The sequence below is a fragment of the Rhynchophorus ferrugineus genome, unplaced genomic scaffold, assembly GCF_030347505.1.
Source record: "Rhynchophorus ferrugineus isolate W39M unplaced genomic scaffold, kcgeb_rfMv2 rfM7, whole genome shotgun sequence".
Taxonomy (NCBI): Eukaryota; Metazoa; Arthropoda; class Insecta; order Coleoptera; family Curculionidae; genus Rhynchophorus; species Rhynchophorus ferrugineus.
The window spans coordinates 15,154,514-15,175,010 of NW_027472586.1; the positions used below are offsets into that span (position 1 = coordinate 15,154,514).

Sequence of the window (20,497 nt, forward strand, 5' to 3'; positions counted from 1 at the left end):
TAGATCACTGGCATATTGTAATATTTTTGCAGATCACGGTAATTCCACACCAACTCATTATTTTCCATAGCTACTTGTTTATGTATCTGTACCTTTGCCTTTTTCCTCTAATTTTCTAGACATAATATTCTTATAGACATTCTGACACACGTTTATATTTAAACAATAATAGTGGTTTAGCGAATCGAAGAAATATAGAAATATATTTTGAATATCATTAATAAATAATTTCAAATTAAACACTTTAATTTATTGCTAATTTGTTTCAAATTCAAATACCATAATATGTTCATATTTTGATAATTACAATAAAGTGGAATGTAAATCATAATATACAATAGATATAATGTAATTAGCTATCAAAACGTATTTCCATTTAATTATGAATTAAATAAAACTTAAATAATTGATTTAAATTATTATGCATAATTTAGAACAATAATATTTTAGCTACACAGTAAAGATTGTAAATATGTACGAAAATGATAAAATATGTAAGAAATAAAATAGAAGAGTTCTGAAAGACAATTTAATATTTAAGCTTTAACATTCTGAGGCCTTTATTTTAAAATTATTAAGTTTTTTCGAAATGTGACAATGGATTTTTCTCGTACACTTTTTTAATTTTAATATATACCTTAACAAATACTAGGATTGTTTTAAATTTAAAAACTTATTCAATAAAATAAATTAAAATATGTAAACTGAGTGATAAGCTCATTAACGAACTTACCATCATTAACCGGATTGTCATTAGAAAAAACGCTGAATCCATTGAAATAATCTGAAACATTTAGACAAAATTTAAAAAAAAAACTAGAGACTTTGAGTAAGGACCGGTCGATGATTGTGGACTATACCGGCCACTGATGCTAGCGTTATTTTGGTGATATCCTTAAAACTTTATTGATTAACTGACTATTCTGGAGTGGTTCTCAATCCCTCAAGTGTAATTAGGGAAATAACTCGGCATTCATTACGCCAGAAAAAAGCAGATCAGATCAGAATTTGATCTAAAATTAGAGAAACTGATTTATTAACGTCAATGACAAAACCTATTTAGAGTTGTTGGGTTAAACCGCTCAGTAATCCAACGCTGTCAAAATTCTTGGATCAGTTATGCACGATAACCTCAAAATGAAATAGATATATGGTATGGGAAAATTAAATCAAAAAACAAAATTAAAAAGAGATAGTGGCCCATGGGGGGATCGAACCCGCGACCTTCGCGTTATTAGCACGACGCTCTAACCAACTGAGCTAATAGGCCCGTCGCTGAAGCCTAAAATATATTTTTGGGATTTTTCATAAATATAAATTTGGTTAACATCTGGATTAAAAGTGCGAACTCCATAATAATTGAATAATGCATAATATTCTTTAAACAACAATCTTATTACAACAAACAATACCCATACTGTCGTTGCTATCAGTAGTTTCACTATTACAAATTATCGATATTTTTGTTACTTGTGACTTTTGTGACTGAAAATGTTGAATTCTGATTTAAACTACCGGCCACTATTATCTAACCGATATTAGAATATATAATGTATTAAACATTTAAGATAATTTCTGGCAATAGACCGATTAATGGGTATTTTTTGATATGTGTATCGGCTGCGTTATTATTTCTTTACAAAAAGGAAAATTAAATCAAAAAACAAAATTAAAAAAAGGTAGTGGCCCATGGGGGGATCGAACCCGCGACCTTCGCGTTATTAGCACGACGCTCTAACCAACTGAGCTAATGGGCCCGATGTTGAAGTTGAAAATATATTTTTGGGATTTTTCATAAATATAAATCTGGTTAATATCTGGGTTAAAAGTGCGAACTCCGTAATAATTTAATAATTCATAATATTCTTTTAATCTATTTTTAACTTTTGTTACAGTATGTTTTTGTTTCATTTTTTGAAAGAATGTGATAATAACGAAATTTCATCTAAATATTACTCACATCACATAGCGAAATGACCAGAGCTTCTCTTAGAGCTTAGTTGGCTAATCAAATAGCCTTGCTAAAACTCGAGAACCGCTGGATTGATATGCCTAAGTTTGGTTTTGAGATATTAGTGGAAGACCTGGGAAGGTTTATATTATGAGAAAATATGGAACAATTGCCAGAAAATAATAAAACCAACAATTTTGTTACAACAAACAATACCCATACTGTCATTGCTATCAGTAGTTTCACTATTACAAATTATCGATATTTTTGTTACTTGTGACTTTTGTGACAGAAAATGTTGAATTCTGATTTAAACTACCGGCCACTATTATCTAACCGATATTAGAATATATAATGTATTAAACATTTAAGATAATTTCTGGCAATAGACCGATTAATGGGTATTTTTTGATATGTGTATCGGTTGCGTTATTATTTCTTTACAAAAAGGAAAATTAAATCAAAAAACAAAATTAAAAAAAGATAGTGGCCCATGGGGGGATCGAACCCGCGACCTTCGCGTTATTAGCACGACGCTCTAACCAACTGAGCTAATGGGCCCGATGCTGAAGCTGAAAATATATTTTTGGGATTTTTCATAAATATAAATCTGGTTAATATCTAGGTTAAAAGTGCGAACTCCGTAATAATTTAATAATTCATAATATTCTTTTAATCTATTTTTAACTTTTGTTACAGTATGTTTTTGTTTCATTTTTTGAAAGAATGTGATAATAACTAAATTTCATCTAAATATTACTCACATCACATAGCGAAATGACCAGAGCTTCTCTTAGAGCTTAGTTGGCTAATCAAATAGTCTTGCTAAAACTCGAGAACCACTGGATTGATATGCCTAAGATTGGCTTTGAGATATTTGTGGAAGTCCTGGGAAGGTTTATATTATGAGAAAATATGGAACAATTGCCAGAAAATAATAAAAACAACAATTTTGTTACAACAAACAATACCCATACTGTCGTTGCTATCTGTAGTTTCACTATCACAAATTATCGATATTTTTGTTACTTGTGACTTTTATGACTGAAAATGTTGAGTTCTGACTTAAACTACCGGCCACTATTGTCTAACCGATATTAGAATATATAATGTATTAAACATTTAAGATAATTTCTGGCCATAGACCCATTAATAGGTATTTTTTTTAGGTATATCGGTTGAGTCATTATTCTTTACAAAAGGCAAAATTAATCTAAAAACATAATTAAAAAATATAGTGCCCCATGGGGGGATCGAACCCGCGACCTTCGCGTTATTAGCACGACGCTCTAACCAACTGAGCTAATGGGCCCGATGCTGAAGTTTAAAATATGTTTTTGGGATTTTTCATAAATATAAATTTGTTTAACATTTGGGTTAAAAGTGCGAACTCCGTAATAATTGAATAATTCATAATATTCTTTTAATCTATTTTTATTTTTTATAAAAAGATATATAGGACTATATGAATACATAAGTGAAGTAATGAAAATATGCTGGAGTGAAATTATGAATTATTAGCAGTACATTGTAAACATTTTATAGACATATGTGAGAATATATGACGTTTTATTCTTTGAACCTTGTATCAATTATTTTGATTATTTAATATAGACCCTGGAAGTGTACAAAATTATAGAGTATAGTAGAGAAGTTTTGGAAAATCAATTGTTAATTTAATTATTGTAAATACATTCCTATAATATACCTGTCCAAATTGTAAAAAAATATAATACTATTCGTATTCGTTTCAATTCAAAAATTGTTTTATTCATATATTCTGTGTAAACCTGCAGAACAAGTCGAATCTTATAGGCCTATTTCGCTACTACCTGCAATATCAAAACTATTTGAGAAACTAATATTCAAACGTATTAAAAATTTTGTAATAATACCAGATTTCCAGTTTGGTTTTCGAAATCAGCATTCAAATGATCAAGTGGACAGGGAAACTGCGGCTATTGAAAGAGCGTTTGAGGAAAAGAAATACTGATCTGCAATATTCCTGGATGTCTCACAAGCTTTTGATCGGGTTTGGCATTTGGGATTAATCTGTAACACGAGCAAATTGCTACCGCGTAACTATTGTCATTTGCTGGTGTCATATCTTTTCGGAAGAAAATTTAGAGTGTCTCACGAAATGGCATTCTCGACATTTAAAACTATTTCGGCGGGAGTTCCACAAGGTAGCGTCTTAGGACCTCTTCTGTATCTGCTCTACACTGCTGACATTCCAACAACAAAAGAAGCACTACTTGGAACATTTGCTGATGATACAATTATTATGGCAAACTATATATCTCTGCCTAGGGCAACAGAAAAACTTCAAGTGGCAGTCAACAAAATCTACAAATTGACGAAAGATTGGAAAATTCAAATCTGTCCCCGTTAATTTTGCATTGCGGCGAAATAATAAAAACTTAATTATATCACTCAATGGATGCCCGATTCCTCAAGCAGAATCAGCTAAATACCTTGAAATCCATCTTGACGGTAGATTAAATTGGAAACATTACGTTAGACAAAAAGCAAAATACATTAGAACCAAAATAAAACAACTATACTGGTTAGTTGCACTAAAAATGTAAATCAATTAGTCATTCAACGCTGTCAAAACAAGGTTCTTCGATTGATTACCGATGCCTATTGCTAAGTAACCAGCGAAGAACTGAACGCTGGAAAGCGCGCAGGATGTCAGGAGATTGAAGCGAACCAAACCATACGAACTTATATAAAATGTATACTTTTAGCGTAAGCTATAGCTATAAGTTATTATAATTTTATAATTGAGGAGTACATATTGATGTATTTTCTCGCACTCGTTTTGCTTGTGAATTAATCCAAGTACATAAATATCATGTATACTTATATCTGATGCTCGTTTGATGTTTTTACAGTTCTGAAAATAATATTACTTATGATAATTTGTTATAATGTTCAGTGGCGTAGTAATTTGCACGTATTAATACTTTGTAAATTATTGAAAGTAATGGAAATTAGATCTAATTAAAGGCAATTTAAAAATAATTAGTGGGTGTTAGTTCTTGTGATAGTTTCCATATATTTTAATTCGTTTTAATATACAGACATTTATTATTTTATCAAGTGTTATGTATCAAATATATTTCTGATTTCAAATTGAAAATACTGTGAAAACAAGTTTTAGTAGCATATCATTTTTAAATTACTCCCTTTACTCTGTTATGGGGGAAACATGATTAATTTTTACATTGTGGTTTTACATGTTGCAACTCATGTTCAAATATATACAGGGTAGTTTCTTGAGACCATTTCTATATCTGCTCTATACTGCTTACATCCCAAAAACAAAATGTTAATTTTGCATTGTGGCGAAGTGACAAAAACCTAATTATATTGTATGCCCGATTCCTCAAGCAGAATCACCTAAATACCTCAATGGTCAAAAAGCAAAGCAGATTAGAATCAAAGTTAAGCAACTGTATTAGTTAGTCGGAAGATTCCCTCAACTTGACCTAAAATCAAACAGATTCGTTTATACCAATACCAATACCAATGCTTATTGCTAAGTAACCTCGAAATCAAATGGATACACGAAGTGATCCAAGATTTCATCTTAAAACATGAAACAGAACGAACTTGTTTAGTGTGTAATCAACTTTAGCTTAAGTAGATTAGTTTTATTTTTATTGGGAAATATAAACTGATGTGTTTGATCCCGTACTCGCCATGCTTGTATATTAATGCAAGTACAAAAGAAGAGTAGTAATAAATTAGTTTTTAAATTAAGATTGTACTGGGCATATCTAATGTAAGGTGCAATTAATTAAAAGTATATTCAATTATGTTACGGGAATAGCTGAAATATAAAAAATGATCGAAGGCAAGTTGAAACAACAAATAACTTCGTTAGAAAAAAAATGTAAGCAATTTTTGGATAAGGCAGTCGAGGCTATTAATTATCGAACAATCAAGGAAATGATAGTGCATCAGTTTAATACGTAAATTCTAAGACAGTCTATCTTTGTCTCATCATTTTGTTTCAAGCTGTGACATTTCGTTATATTTAAAGACACTGCAGTAACAATTTTGAATCCAAAATATACAATTTAATGGATTTTCTATTAAAAACGAATGACTAAGTATACAATTTTTTATGAAACACGACTGTTTTTTGTCAGATTTATCTTCAATAAGGTGAAATATTTGGTGAAATTGATGTCAACGCCAAGCTACCTATATAAAAGGTCTCGACAAACATTGTGAGAAATGTATTACTAAATTCTGAACATCTGCAGCTGTAGGAGTTTTTCTCGAACCAAATATGTTTATTTCCGTCTTTCTTTATTTGTTTTTAATCTTACATATATGGCTAAAAGTATATAAATTGTTAGTTATCGATTTTTATAAAAATAAATTAAAATTATTTTAATTTTAGAATGATCCTAAGTGTATTTTGTTCGACTTAAAGGGGGAGGTCGGAAAGGACGTGAAATGCATACTATAATCTATTGAATCTTAATTTATGACGTCAAAACGGTGCAACGTTGCCTCATTTAACTTTGATATTTTACCCATTTTAGTTTATTGTATCTTCGATATATAGCAACATTCTAATATAAATAAAGTAATGAAACAAGCATTGTAGGGTAGAGTTATTTTATTATATTATATTGACCGTTACTGACTGATGGACTCTTATTGTCCTTAAGGAATAATATTTTTCAATACAATTGATATGCTTCAGGAGACATAATATAGGTAACGACATAAGAGGTAATTCTAAAGAGTGTTAAGATTTTTCTGTAAATTTTAGTGGTACTGACTTCTGATTAATTTCTGATTTCGTCAATAAATGCATTTCTTAATAAAACATTAACTGAATATTGCAGGTAATAAATACGTTAATTTGTGTAACAAGAGTTATATTTGTATAATGAGTGTTAGAATAGAATATCAAAGTTGTAAAATAGTTTCATAGAATTTTATATCCTTATTTGTTGGTGAGTTGAAATGAAACCTATGGAAGACAAACTGAGTTATCTGCAAGGACGAGATCGAAAACTGAAATGAATAACCAAGGTACAATATAATTTTATTTAAAAATTTAGGTATACCCATAATTTTTTACTCTGAATTTGTTATAGTTCTGAAAATAATAATATTTTACTTATGATACTTTGTTATAATGTTCAATAGCATAGTAATTTAAACTTATTAATACTTTGTTGATTATTAAAAGTTAATGCAAACTAGCTGTAATTAAATACAATTTAAAAGATGTTAGTGAGTGAAAGCTGTTGAGATCATTTGCACATTTTTAATGTTTTAATATACAGACAATTATTATTTTAATTAATGTTATGTATCAAATACATTTCTGATTTTATATTGAAAACAATTTTTAGTAACATATCAATTTTAAATTAATCTCTTTACTCTATTATGACAGAATTATGATTAATTAATATATTGTGGAATTTCGACCACAGTGCAATCACTAGTAAATATTACTATTAATTTTAGCATATACTTTGAACGCCAAAAACCCAAAGTAATTGTAGTTTGAAAAATTATCCAAAAAATCGTTTAAATATTAAATTCAACAAAATAAATATATTTGAAAATAAAATCATTTAAATGAAAACATTATTTTGTTTTTACTTTTGTCCGCAATAATCTATAAGGCACTCAGGCCTAAGGAGTCGACCCACACGAGTTTATAAATCCTGTGCCAACCCCATGCTGCTTTAGTCCGACTATATAACCGCCTTTTGGCTAACAGCAAAACTTTGTTATTCGACAAAAAGAGCGGCGTGACGGGATGAAAGAATGATTTTTTTGTGACCGGCACGTCTAAATTACAGACCAAAGAGAATGATGGATCGCATAAGTGTTTAGAATAAAAAATCGCAGCTAAAATAAAGTTTGTGACGAGGATATGGCAACATGCCTTTGTACAAAGTGCGGCATCTGTTGGTTTATCTTTGAAGGGTGTGTCTATTGACGTAAATATCGAGTTTCATAACCGAACAAACTGTTTGACAGACCAGAGTTCAGTTCTGGATAATCATGGCATGCGCACAAGGATTTTAATTTGCAATGTGGCCAGTGGTTTGATTCACAAATTAACCTAATATTTCTATTGATACTCAAGTTAGCCTTTTTTGGTACATTTTTCATCTGCTACAATATTAAAAATGTAATATGAAGAACCTTTTATAAACATATTTTATTTTAAACAAATTTTGAAAAAAATATGAATACAATATGTAATTATTTATCAACATATAAACTAACAAACCAAAAATGTACTTCTTATAGATTACTCGTATGTTTAAAGAGTATAATATATATTTTAGAATTCACAAATTAATTTAAAATTTCTCTTGAGGCTCAAATTAGAATTTAACTAAGTTTATTGGTAGAATATGCGTCTTCTATAATAGAATAAATGTAATATGAAAATTCTATTAATTCTAAAAAAAGAGAAAATAAAACAATATATAAGATAACAAACAATCTCAATCTTATTCGTAACTAAATTTGTTATCCGATCTCTTTTCATCTTGGATTAAGTTGTTCAACAGAAGTATATAATATATATATATATATATATATATATATATATATATATATATATATGCCAATCTTATATAGCATATTACCCTTAAATCTTTTGGTAGTACGGCCTTTGCTGTCTAAATAGTTTTAGGTTAATAGCAAGGTTCCGTATATCAAGAATGCTTAATGGATTCCCCTTTCCCCACACAAACTGTCAGGTCTTACAAAAGTTTCTTGCTTAATTTTCAGAGAAGACGGGTTGTTCCCCTTTTCTTTTATTACGCAAACCTCAAAATTTATTTCTGAGGGTGCCAAATGGTATTTTGAACTCAGCTAAAGTACGGTGTAATGACCGCTCATCTTCAGTTACCTTACGTAGGGCTGTCTGCCTCTAATGTCGCTGGGTCATAATTTGCACATCTTCGTGCACCCAATTTCCTTTTGTATTTTCGTGGCGTGATTTATTTACTAAAAAAAATAATCCATTCGTCCTATAAACCTTTTTATTCATGTGGAGTGATATTGATCAATACATATCTTGATCAATCTCACCACGCATGTGCGATCAACCTGACCCCATCGAACAAATTTAATTTTAACCTCACAATGTGTTATTTGAAATGACTGAGTTTTAGATTATGGCATCCAGGAACATTTAGAAATAGTGCCATATTGATAAATTATTCAAAAATAGAGAATAATTCAAATTACTAATCAGAGTTTTGGAGGTTACGAATGCTAGTAAAAACAACAATAAATTTTAAATGCAATTTTCATAGGCAACCCAATGTATTAACACAGTACGACACAGCAGTCGACACGCACATATGTTATTTGGCCATGTTTTCGCTAGAGAAACCTGGTTGCGGAAGATGAATCCAACCAGTGGTTTAAATTTAAAATCAAGTTTATGAAAAGGTAACTTGGTGATCAATATCACCCCCGGTTATCAATCTCACCCCAAACGATAGTATCTAACTAGTGCAAAAGGTTACTGCCCAAGTAAGAACAAATTTGTTAAAGAGAAATTAATTAAAATATTAATAACTATCTTGAGGGGGTTTAATTCATTAAAGAAATATTTTTATGTAATTATCCGAATAAATATATTGGCTTAAGGTTACTTAACCAGGATAATTTGGATTTTTTGGATCTATTAGATTTCGGGGACTCAGGAATATACATCCCCCAACAAGTATGTTCGAGAAATCATTTAAAACTTCCACTATAAGTTCATTTAATTGTAACTTGACTTCATAATTTTCAATTCCAGATGTTGCTTTAGGAGCAAACAAAGTTTTACGTTTTACCGTAGCTTAGTTTATTTAGTAAAACTTTTCAAAAAAGAAATTCATTGTTAATTTTAGTTTTACATTACATTATAAATAACTCGGTAAACCCACAAACTGAGACCGATTTTATAGAGGCAAGGTAATATTTCATGCCCCAGGTACCAATAGAATTGTTTTATTATACTGTCAGTAGGTCTCCTTTTGATAATAGAACATATATTTTGCCAAATATCTTTAAAAAAGTAAATTTAAAACCTAGTTGTATACTCCATAATGATCTTCCAGACAAAATATTAAAAATAATGGGTGCGCCATTTACTTCTGAATAAAACAAGTAAACATAATTTTAACAAAGAAAGTCTTAAAGTTTGCTTTCAGTAACAGTAAAATTTAGAGACTATATTTATTCTTATATTTGATTGAATTTTATTTATTACACGGGCCAAACTTTATCAAAAGGGCAATCAAATATCTTCACAGCAAAATGTTTTTTACAGGTATTTTTTGCAGCACTTTTTACAATGGACATTTAAATTGATCAATTAATTTACTGAAATGTCCCATTATAATATCATCTGGATATTGGACGTAGCAAAACTTTTCCATTCCACTTTGGAATATTGACAGAAGTTGTTTTTCAATGGTGACGTTTTGTATTTAATAATTATTCAGTATCTTGGGTACTGAAAAAAAATGTTTACCATTCAGCAAAATACATGATAAACCTACGTACATTTGGTATAAACTAAGGCTAATTAAAGCTAAACATCATAATTTGTAATAGCTTCATGTTCCAAAACCATATGTTAATTTTTCTCTAGAAGAGGCCCATTAGCTCAGTTGGTTAGAGCGTCGTGCTAATAACGCGAAGGTCGCGGGTTCGATCCCCTCATGGGCCACTACGCTATTTTTTATTATTTTATTTTTATCTTGAGGTTTAAGCACTTAAATATCGATATGTTCGCTTTATTTAAATTCTTACTAAAGTTTCGATATAGTTTTTTTCTTATTCATTTGCGTTTTCGAACTAGTTATTACTCGTATATTAATACGAGATATAATCTATTTCACAAATACAACTTATTGTCTATCCAAAGTAACAATGAACATACGTCATTAAGATGTTTAATGCATTGTCTCCCGTAATTTGTAAATTCGTTTTAGAATTAGACAACATTTTCATAATTTTATTCCAGCTAAAACCAGATACAATGCTGTCTGATACGTTCGAACACGTAAACGAATGAAACGTTTGGTTATCAAATATCTGCAAAACAACAACATATTAGTTATACGACTGCAGAATATAAACCGCCAAATGACACAAAACACAAAGCTTTTAACACAACAAAATGCTTAAAATGCCGAATCCGGACTGAACGGATTGCAAGTCTAATCACTTACTTTGGACAGGAACGAGATAATGGAGGATCAGTCTTGTCAGTAAAATTCGTTAGAGGTCTAAACATTTTTGGTGTTAAATATTAAGTTGCAACGGTTTTTATTGAACGCATTTTTCAGCCTGCGCTGAATATAAGTATGGGCACGGTCATTAAAATATCCCAAAAATTGTAAAATATAATCTTGGATTTACCGAAGAGAAACGATCCTCATACGAAGCGGGTGACGAATCAAGATCAGCTTGATGTTGGCTCTATCAGAGATCAGATATATTAAATATATAAAAACAGAGAGTAGTTTTTCAATATTAACATAATTTAGTACAAATATTTCAGAGGATTTGATGAGACATTGATATATCAGAATAGGACATTGAGTCACTCATGATAAGATAATAATAAAAAGTGTTAAGACAATAGCAGTCGAATGAAAAAGGTAAACGTTGGAATAAGAACAAGTTAAGTATTATTAGTAATAACATTTATTAATAATTATTTGTAGATATATTGTTCTTAGGCTTCTTGGAATAGTCATCACACCCCTTTGGATTGGATGAACTCCATCAGGCACATTGAAGATGAAATTGACAAAACATGAAAATTTGAACAAGCGTTAGATATATTAGAAATTAACAGCTTAGTTATACACTTGAATTAAATATTGTGAATGTGAAATTGTGATTCAATGCTGATAATTTCCAAGACAGGGTGATGATAGTGAGAACAACTAAAGGTTAGTATATATAAATAATATACAATAACTAGTAGAATGAAGTTGTATTGTAGAGTGTGGACGATTTAGGTGTATAGATATTTGTGTAATTATTCAGAATTATACATGACCATTAGGTTAGAATGTATGAGGATAGGATGAACATTGGATTAACTGTTTTGTAGATTTAGTAAGTTCATTAGGGAAACTCAGTAATTAATTTTATCAAGAATGGTGTACAGCTGTAGAAGATATGAAAAAATATAGTGATATCAAAATGACTTGACAAGTGAATAGACCATCGAAGGAAACAAGAACAAGACGTAAAAAGTTAATATTCTCTCTAATGAAAGTAAACTACATTACTTACATATACAATTGTCAATTAGGTGGATTAGGCCTATTATACCACTATATAACAGGTCAATTGAAAGTGATCGGCCTACCATATTAAAACACATTTTTTGGCAAAATTACTTTTTTTTTTATTCAACATAATTCGCTTCAAGGATGATACACTGATTATAGCGACCCTCCAACTTTTCGATGCCATTTATGTAGTAAGTAGGAAGAAATTTTCGTCGAATGAAGAGGTAATCGCCGAAACTGAGGCCTATTTTGAAGCAAAAGGCAAATCGAACTACAAAAATTGTATTGAAAAGTTGGAGAGTCGCTATATCACCCTTGAAGGGAATTATGTCGAATAAATAAACTAATTTTCCCAAAAAAATGTGTTTTGCTATGTTAGGTCGGGGACTTTTCAATTGACCTTTATATTAGCTTTCTATTTCAATTTATAGTTATGTCTTTTTGAAACACCCCATAAGAAATTCGTTCCTCCGTGGCCCATTAGCTCAGTTGGTTAGAGCGTCGTGCTAATAACGCGAAGGTCGCGGATTCGATCCCATCATGGGCCAGGAATTTTTTTAAAAATTTTTGTTAAAATATCATTCCTGTTTAGTACATATTTTATTTTTATGACATTTACATTTAATTTAGAGAAATGTCAGTGACGTACTATTAAGTTATTTGTTATATTATATTATGTGACAGATGTATGAGTGGCAGTGGTTGGGTGCGAGTCTCAAAAGGCACCAAGTGGTTCAGTAATTGTAAGCTAGGTAATATATAAGAGATAGATTGAGACAAAAAACGCTGTAGAGCAAACTGGCGCACAAGACTCTTTTATATAGGTACTGTAATTTAATAGTGTGTATCTGACAACCCAATCAATAGAAAAATTAAATTTCGCCTTTTCACTATAATAACAGGAACAAAATAGAATTAATTAACTGACTGGCTACCTCGAAGATATATACAAATGAGCTGTTTGAATAAATATGCAGTTAGATCAAAATTCTAACATTTATATTGCATCGGTTTTCTTAACAAACGAGCATACCCAACTTAAAATTATATAACTTATTAATTGATATAATCTTATAATACCTTACCGAGGACAAGCAACTCTAGATGTGCTATAATTTTTACCAATATAGACAAATGATCCTTGTTTAAATATGATTTTTCCATATTTAGAGATCTTCAATCTAATTTTTTTATTATTATTATTTATTATTCAATTTTTTAACTTACAAAGCAGATCGGATGATCTGCAAAATCAAAGTAAATAATAGAATACCTCGACAAAATTGCCTCACAATTGCCACCATTAGAGTCAAGAAGGTATTTACTCCTATTTAATATTTTTATGTTACTACTCGTAAAGCGGTTGAATTCCACAGGTAGAAAGCATAAAAGTGACACTACAAGTGTTGAGACATCGGTATATAAGGTAAAAACTACACAATGTGTGTTGTTAAGCTTAATAAGCCACAATCTCAGTTTCTGGATATCTACCCCACATTAAACGAAGAAGATTTTATGCTAATATGATGCATAAAGGACAATATCAAATGTTAAAATAATATTGCCATGATTGTATATTTGTAGACACGGACTTAATGCATTTGGATTTGAGTTTTATAGTTGGATTTGTTCTTGCTTGTATTGAATGAATTGAGAGAGGGAAACTTTATCATCTAGAATTGTCCACCGCTTAGACATATTATCATTTATTTATTTGTATATTAGACACATCAGTCTCCGGGACTATTTAGGGTCTATTTACAGATATACAATATACAACGCAATTACAGTATCAGTTAAAGTATACAATATTACTACAAGTATGTTGCAAAATGACAAGCAACGTATGTAAAAGCAGACAGATATATGATTATATGAATGCTACAATATAATGATCGCAGAATACAAGATACAAAAAATGTTTACAAACATGCATGATATTATATAGATGCACACTATTATATTTCTAGTAATAGTCCTGCAATATATGTAAAAGCAGACAGATATATGATTATATGAATGCTACAATATAATGATCGCAGAATACAAGATACAAAAAATGTTTACAAACATGCATGATATTATATAGGTGCACACTATTATATTTCTAGTAATAGTCCTGCAATATATGTAAAAGCAGACAGATATATGATTATATGAATGCTACAATATAATGATCGCAGAATACAAGATACAAAAAATGTTTACAAACAGGCATGATATTATATAGGTGCACACTATTATATTTCTAGTAATAGTCCTGCAATATATGTAAAAGCAGACAGATATATGATTATATGAATGCTACAATATAATGATCGCAGAATACAAGATACAAAAAATGTTTACAAACATGCATGATATTATATAGGTGCACACTATTATATTTCTAGTAATAGTCCTGCAATATATGTAAAAGCAGACAGATATATGATTATATGAATGCTACAATATAATGATCGCAGAATACAAGATACAAAAAATGTTTACAAACATGCATGATATTATATAGGTGCACACTATTATATTTCTAGTAATAGTCCTGCAATATATGTAAAAGCAGACAGATATATGATTATATGAATGCTACAATATAATGATCGCAGAATACAAGATACAAAAAATGTTTACAAACATGCATGATATTATATAGGTGCACACTATTATATTTCTAGTAATAGTCCTGCAATATATGTAAAAGCAGACAGATATATGATTATATGAATGCTACAATATAATGATCGCAGAATACAAGATACAAAAAATGTTTACAAACATGCATGATATTATATAGGTGCACACTATTATATTTCTAGTAATAGTCCTGCAATATATGTAAAAGCAGACAGATATATGATTATATGAATGCTACAATATAATGATCGCAGAATACAAGATACAAAAAATGTTTACAAACATGCATGATATTATATAGGTGCACACTATTATATTTCTAGTAATAGTCCTGCAATATATGTAAAAGCAGACAGATATATGATTATATGAATGCTACAATATAATGATCGCAGAATACAAGATACAAAAAATGTTTACAAACATGCATGATATTATATAGGTGCACACTATTATATTTCTAGTAATAGTCCTGCAATATATGTAAAAGCAGACAGATATATGATTATATGAATGCTACAATATAATGATCGCAGAATACAAGATACAAAAAATGTTTACAAACATGCATGATATTATATAGGTGCACACTATTATATTTCTAGTAATAGTCCTGCAATATATGTAAAAGCAGACAGATATATGATTATATAAATGCTACAATATAATGATCGCAGAATACAAGATACAAAAAATGTTTACAAACATGCATGATATTATATAGGTGCACACTATTATATTTCTAGTAATAGTCCTGCAATATATGTAAAAGCAGACAGATATATGATTATATGAATGCTACAATATAATGATCGCAGAATACAAGATACAAAAAATGTTTACAAACATGCATGATATTATATAGGTGCACACTATTATATTTCTAGTAATAGTCCTGCAATATATGTAAAAGCAGACAGATATATGATTATATGAATGCTACAATATAATGATCGCAGAATACAAGATACAAAAAATGTTTACAAACATGCATGATATTATATAGGTACACACTATTATATTTCTAGTAATAGTCCTGCAATATATGTAAAAGCAGACAGATATATGATTATATGAATGCTACAATATAATGATCGCAGAATACAAGATACAAAAAATGTTTACAAACATGCATGATATTATATAGGTGCACACTATTATATTTCTGGTAATAGTCCTGCAATATATGTAAAAGCAGACAGATATATGATTATATGAATGCTACAATATAATGATCGCAGAATACAAGATACAAAAAATGTTTACAAACATGCATGATATTATATAGGTGCACACTATTATATTTCTAGTAATAGTCCTGCAGTATATGTAAAAGCAGACAGATATATGATTATATGAATGCTACAATATAATGATCGCAGAATACAAGATACAAAAAATGTTTACAAACATGCATGATATTATATAGGTGCACACTATTATATTTCTAGTAATAGTCCTGCAATATATGTAAAAGCAGACAGATATATGATTATATGAATGCTACAATATAATGATGGCAGAATACAAGATACAAAAAATGTTTACAAACATGCATGATATTATATAGGTGCACACTATTATATTTCTAGTAATAGTCCTGCAATATATGTAAAAGCAGACAGATATATGATTATATGAATGCTACAATATAATGATCGCAGAATACAAGATACAAAAAATGTTTACAAACATGCATGATATTATATAGGTGCACACTATTATATTTTTAGTAATAGTCCTGCAGTATATGTAAAAGCAGACAGATATATGATTATATGAATGCTACAATATAATGATCGCAGAATATAAGATACAAAAAATGTTTACGAACATGCATGATATTACATATATGCACACTATTATATTTATAGTAATAGTCCTGTTACGGTTAGAAAATTAATCAGCTTGTCCAGGTTCTCCAGCCTAAGGCACTGGTCCATCGTCTCTCCCAGGTTGACCAACCGTCTTTGCGAGTAGTATCTTTGGGATTCGATTATTATGTGTTTAGTTGAGATTGAGGAACCACAATCGACGTACAGTGGTGGGCTTTATCCCTTAATGAGAAACTCATGGACGAGTTTAGTCACGGATAAGCATTCCTAGCGGGCGTAGAGGTAAATATTGTTGGAGGCACTTTAAGGAACTCATTGAATCGTAGGCGATAATTAATAGTTTGTCTTGCACATCTGGTAATGAGGTCAGGGCCCTATACATAGCAAACAGTTCAGGCGTTAATAGATTTGATGAAACGTGTCCGACTTCCGACATCACCGATGTAAATGCTACCCCCACATAGCTATCGCTCTTGAAACCGTCCGAGAATATGAAAAGGTGTTCAGGATATTTCTCAGTTTTATATTGATTGAATTGGATGCTGATTCTGCCAGAGTCAGAACTGTCCCTTGGTAGACTCCTTATGGAGAGATCGACAGTCACCTGCGACAGTCGCCATGATGCTAATCTATCCTCGGAGTTGTATATCGGTGGAAAGGCGAGCGATAAGCGACTACAAACTGCATGAAAACTATGGTAAAAGCCCCTGTGTTGCTCTATACATGGGTTGAGTTTGGCGTTTGATGGAAAGAATGTCTGTAATGAGACTTCATTTGAATTTCAAGGAGCTCGCACATTTCTGGAGGAAGAGACTTCTGCTTCGCAGAGCAAGCTCTCTACTGGGCTAGTGTGGAAGTGAGGGCGATTTGAATAGCTGAGTTGTAAATATGTCGAACGCTTCACGATTTTGTGCTTCATCCTTGCGCAGGGGCCATGCTAATCCTTTCTGTATCGTTCCAATTTTAGTATATGTACCGCCGAAACTAGTACAAATGGTTGCATTTGTTTTTATATATTATGTATTTATATACTATGTAAATAACTTATGGTTGCTATCTTACCTAGTGTTATTTTTCTCTTTATCCTTTCAAGAATAACTATTTTTATAATAGGTTTTTCATATTACACTTATTATATTATATTAAAATTTAGTTTAATTTTAACTTCAAACAAGGAAAATTTTAGGTTAATTTGAGAATTGGAGAATATATATACGAATAATTTAGAGAAAAGAGAGCAAGAGAGACCAAAAGAGAGAGAGAAAGAGAGAGAGAAAGAGAGTACCGTCAGTAAGACAAAAACAATAATTGTTTCCATCTGGGATCCGTAAGTCGGAAGATCCTTGGAACAAGCTTCAACATCAATGAAGGAAATTTAATTAATAAAATAATTTTTACGAAAGGAATTAATCCTATTTCTGTTTTCCGTTGCTGTTTCTGTATTTCATTTCTGTTTCCTTTCCGCAAATCAATCTAACAATCTAATATTAATGAAATTACCCTTCACGTTGCCAAATTTATATTAATCTTATATTAAACATAAATTCCTCAAGGCAGCAGAGCTGAAATGGCTGTACAAGTAATTAAATCGATTCTACCCTTTAAGAATTATCGCCATCAAAATTATATTTCCAACTTTCTCGATGTATAAAATACTTACCAAAGAATTCCGAAGAATTTTTTTTTCCGAAGTTCTTTATTCCAATAATTTAATCAATGTTTATTTTCCCATTTTTCACTAACATATATTTCCTGTAGTTGATGTTTTTGTGGAATAAATCAAGAAAAATATATTTTTTCCTGTTTAGTGGGAAATAATAATTTCCGACATACAAGAAACGCATTTTAATTAATTATTTATTATTAAATTTATTCGATATTTAATAATTTTTTATTTTCATCCTCTTTGAACACTGGTACGTGATTTTTTCAGTAAATTAAAAAATTGCACTTTTATGTCACTAAAAATGAAGAGTTTGATAAATTCTATAATGATTTAAATTCTAATATTTGGGAGAATACCGTTTGATTATTATAAATGAAGAATCATATAAACAAGCACTTATTTTACTTTTACCCTTTCTCCGTAGCAATATATTTTCCGTGGTTGATATTTTAATCAAACAATGTATGAAGAAATATATTTTCGTTCCCTATATAAATATATAATGAAAATATCATGAATTATGTAATAAATCTTAATAAATATTTTGTCTTTTGTTAATTATATGGTAACTATGGTCTGTTGATTATTCTTAATAGCTTATTCAGAATATTCTTGTGTATTTCAATTTAGAGATATCATCATTATATTAGTTTTCTGTCTGATTAAAATTATCTGTCAACCTCGTTAAATTTATACTATAATATATTTTAGTGATGATGATGGTTTTCACATAAAATTTTGATAAAAAATTTTGCAAAAATATACTTACTTATTTTTTTATAAATTAAGTCCATCTTACGTTCTTTTCTGTCTGCAAATTTGGTAATCACGTTGGCATTAAAGTTGCCTATTACGGAGATAAATTGTTTTTCAATATATGGCATGGAAAGATGGCATGGAAATGGCAAGCGGTTAAACGATCTTAGGCCATTGAATTTCTGAGAAACTTTTTGATGCGCGTTAGTGTTGAGGAACACCTTTGTTAACTGTTGAAACATGTTATCATCGGAGTTGCTACCACGATTTCTAGTAATTGTCTAGTTTCCTTCAACGCATCTCCTAGTTTGTTTGCTATTAACTTTCTGCAATCATTTCTTGAATAAATAAGTTACAGTTCAGTTCGTAATCGTTCTTTATCAGGTGTGAAATAAAAGGAACATACAGAAGTAATTTTATCCTCAGGAAACTGTTACCTGGACGGTTGCGTTAAATTTCTGGTGGCTTTTGGTTTATTATATCTGATGCTTTACTAATGATGTTATTAATATTATTTGAAATTTATAGCGTCCCTTATTCTTTACTGCAGTTTGTTTAAAAAGGATATCTACTTGGGCATTAAATGATGAAAAATTTTGCCAAAAATTGAAGATCGGATTATATTATGAGTTGATCTTCTATTTTGTTCACGCACTCAATGATTTGATTTCTATATTTGTACACAACATTAATAGTCCGCATATTAATGTTCCAACGAGTTTCAGCGCCTTGGGGAGTAATTTTGTTCATAATTTTGTTCAACACCTCTACTCGTTGGGATGAATTATTTGGATTTCATTTGAATTCCCAAAAAACACACGTACTTGCTTATTTGTGGAAGCAGATTTAGACATAATCAAATTTAATTGGTACGCATTATGGTGTACGTAGTGAGCAATGTAATACTTTTTTTAAATTAATGCTTGAATGTCTGGATGTTGACCGCTTATCACCGTTGCTTCATCATAGCTTTGTTTGCTGGGTGAATTTTGAATTAAAGGATCCATAACGCTTAAAATTGTTTTACTAAGTGTTTCTGTAACGCATTTTACAGAATTAAGTAGTTCTAACAATGCTCAATTGGCTTACCATTGCGAACATATCTAAAAATAACTACCAGATGAGATTTTGCAGCAACATCATTCGTCTGCCATGATTGCCAACAATGAAGACTTATTAATTTTCACAAAATTTCATGTAATTTATAATTTTTGATAAAACATACCTATTCTGTGACACATTTTCATTATGTTTCTGTATATTTATACAGTACGCAGAATCTAATCGATCTATAATTTTAGTTGACCCTAGTAGTGTAAATTCCATACAATTATCAAGA

At 30.1% G+C, this 20,497-nt stretch overlaps 7 non-coding genes across 7 annotated transcripts; 2 read left to right on the forward strand and 5 right to left on the reverse strand.

The window, feature by feature from the left end:
* Positions 1–1,196: 1,196 nt before the first annotated feature.
* TRNAI-AAU (transfer RNA isoleucine (anticodon AAU)) lies at positions 1,197–1,270 on the reverse strand. Its single transcript has one exon. It is a non-coding gene; the product is annotated as a tRNA-Ile (tRNA).
* Positions 1,271–1,683: 413 nt separating this feature from the next.
* TRNAI-AAU (transfer RNA isoleucine (anticodon AAU)) lies at positions 1,684–1,757 on the reverse strand. Its single transcript has one exon. It is a non-coding gene; the product is annotated as a tRNA-Ile (tRNA).
* Positions 1,758–2,438: 681 nt separating this feature from the next.
* On the reverse strand, positions 2,439–2,512 carry TRNAI-AAU (transfer RNA isoleucine (anticodon AAU)). Its single transcript has one exon. It is a non-coding gene; the product is annotated as a tRNA-Ile (tRNA).
* A 677-nt stretch (positions 2,513–3,189) lies between these two features.
* TRNAI-AAU (transfer RNA isoleucine (anticodon AAU)) lies at positions 3,190–3,263 on the reverse strand. Its single transcript has one exon. It is a non-coding gene; the product is annotated as a tRNA-Ile (tRNA).
* A 7,348-nt stretch (positions 3,264–10,611) lies between these two features.
* Positions 10,612–10,685, forward strand: TRNAI-AAU (transfer RNA isoleucine (anticodon AAU)). Its single transcript has one exon. It is a non-coding gene; the product is annotated as a tRNA-Ile (tRNA).
* Positions 10,686–12,741: 2,056 nt separating this feature from the next.
* On the forward strand, positions 12,742–12,815 carry TRNAI-AAU (transfer RNA isoleucine (anticodon AAU)). The gene has a single exon. It is a non-coding gene; the product is annotated as a tRNA-Ile (tRNA).
* Positions 12,816–17,620: 4,805 nt separating this feature from the next.
* LOC143200381 (U6 spliceosomal RNA) lies at positions 17,621–17,727 on the reverse strand. Its single transcript, XR_013006710.1, has one exon. It is a non-coding gene; the product is annotated as a U6 spliceosomal RNA (small nuclear RNA).
* Positions 17,728–20,497: the final 2,770 nt, after the last annotated feature.